Source organism: Artibeus jamaicensis, unplaced genomic scaffold, assembly GCF_021234435.1.
Source record: "Artibeus jamaicensis isolate MK-2021 breed Jamaican fruit bat unplaced genomic scaffold, CSHL_Jam_final contig_3126, whole genome shotgun sequence".
In the NCBI taxonomy this organism is placed as follows: Eukaryota; Metazoa; Chordata; class Mammalia; order Chiroptera; family Phyllostomidae; genus Artibeus; species Artibeus jamaicensis.
In genome coordinates this window covers 8,412,880-8,415,261 of record NW_026521723.1, presented here as the reverse complement: position 1 = coordinate 8,415,261, position 2,382 = coordinate 8,412,880, and the positions used below count along the sequence as shown (strand labels likewise).

Genomic DNA, 2,382 nt, shown 5'->3' with positions numbered 1-2,382 from the left:
GTGAAAGTAGTAACTGCAGACCGAAGCCCAGTGTGGCAGGCAGAACCTCCCACCTGCCCACAAGGATGAGTGAATGAGTGTCCTGATGACGGACTATTTATAAAGCAGTTCCTTTTTTTAACTTGTGGTACAAAATATCATCTTAACCATTTCTAAATGTATAGCTGAGTAGCATTAAGTATATTTACATTGTACAACCAATCTCCAGAACTTCATCTTAAAATTGAAACTCATTACCAGTTAAACAATAACTCCTTATTCTCCCTCCCCTCAGCTTGGGAACCACTATTCTACTTTTTGTTTCTATGAATTTGACTACTCTAAATGCCTCAACTAAGTAGACTCATAGAGTGTCTACTACTGGCTTATTTCACTTAGCACAATGTCCTAAATATTAATCCATGCTGTAGCATTTGTAAAAATTTTCTTCCATTTTAAGGTTGAATAATATCTTATTATGTGGAATAATACTCCATTTTGTTTATTCATTCATAAATATGTTTTATTAAGGTATAATTGATATAAATAAAACTGCACATATTAAAAGCATGTAATTTTTAAGGTTAGATATCTGAATACACCCATGAAATCACCTCTACAATTGAGATTGTGAGCATATCTGTCACCTGTAAAAGTACCTAATTTACCTTCATAATTTCCACTTCTATTCTTCCTGCTCTGTTTTCAGGCAACAACTGATCTGTCTGCCACTACAGATTAGTTTGCATTGTTTAGAATTGTTTCTGTCTAGAGTAACTATTTTGAGATTAACTTATACTATTGAATATGCAGAGAGTTCATTCATTTTATCACTGACTAATACTCTGTAGTACCGATATACAATTTGTCTATGCATTCATCTGTGATAGACTTTTGGGTTGTTATAGTTTTTGTAAGTTATAAGTACATGTGCATTATAACTACAATTATAAGTACATGAATGCTGTGAACATTCATGTTTAAGTCTTTGTATAGATATTCTTTCATTTCTCTTGGGTAAATATCTAGGATAAGAATGGTAAGATCATATGCTAAATGTACATCCAACTTTTTAGGAAACTGTCAGACTGTTTTCCAAAGTGGTGAACCATTTTACAGTTCTATCAGTAACATGTAGTAGTCCCATTTCTTCCACATTCTTGCCCATGCTTGATATGATCATTCTTTTCATTTTAGCCATTCTAATAGGTATACAGTGTTATCTCATTGTGGTTTTAATGTGTTTTTCCTTAATGGCTAATTAAGATGAGAAAAAGAAAAAATGAGTATCTTTTGTGTGTGTGTATTTGCAATCTATGTATTTTCTTTGATGAAATGCCTGTTTAAATCTTTGGTTCATTTTTGTTGTTGTGTTATTGTTTCATGTTTATTTCAAAACATAAACTCAACTGTGATCCAGCCAGACTTGGAGAGAGAGAAGAAAAACGTGGAACCCAATATACTGCAGCCAGAACACAAAGATTATAGGATATTCTGAGCAGGTGGGGTTACAGGGTACTCTCTTGAGCTACAGAAGGAATGGTCTGATGGCTAAGATAAAGTGCAGGTCAAATATTTTAGAGTTGTCCACGGTCTGCAATGGTGATCTTCTTGCTGGCCTTGCCATTCCTGGACCAATAGTGCTACATGGCTACCACAATATTCATGGCTCCTTTCATCTTTCCAAAGACCACATGCTGGCCATCCAACCACTCTGTCCTGGCAGTACAGGTGAAAAGCTGAAAAGCATTATGTTGGGTCCAGTATTTGCCATGGACAGGATGTCAGAACCCATAGGATTCAGGATGAAATTGTCATCATCAAATTTCTTTTCATAGCTGTACTTGCCTCCCATTCCATGATGGCATGTGAAGTCACAACCTTAGCACATATATCACAGAATATTTCTGTGGAAACAGGAACCTTCGTAATCAAATCCTTTCTTCCCAGTGCTCAGACCAAGAAAGTTTTCTGCTGTCTTTGGAACTTGGTTTGCAAATAGCTTGAAGGAGATGTGGCCCAAGGGTTTGCAGTTGATGAGGATGTTAAAGAACACAGTGGGGCTGACCATTCTGTGCGTAGGTGTCTCCAGGGTGGGGGCATCTGCAAGTCCTGGTCCACTTTTTTTTTGTTGAGTTATTTACTTGTTATTGAATTTGGAGCTTTTAAAATCCATTCTGGACACAAATCCTTTAGTAAATATATGATTCATAAACATTTTCTCCCAGTTTGTAACATTCTGTTTATTGTATCTTTTAGAATATATAAATTCTTTTATGTAAAGTCTAATTTATGTATTCTTCTGTGAATGATGCTTTTAATGTAATATCTAAGAAATCTGAGCCAAATCCAAGTTCATTAAGATTTCTTTTGTTTTCTTCTAGAATAATTTATTCCTATGTA

At 35.1% G+C, this 2,382-nt stretch overlaps 1 pseudogene; it reads right to left on the bottom strand.

The window, feature by feature from the left end:
- Positions 1–1,556: 1,556 nt before the first annotated feature.
- LOC128627057 (peptidyl-prolyl cis-trans isomerase A-like) lies at positions 1,557–2,050 on the bottom strand (annotated as a pseudogene).
- Positions 2,051–2,382: the final 332 nt, after the last annotated feature.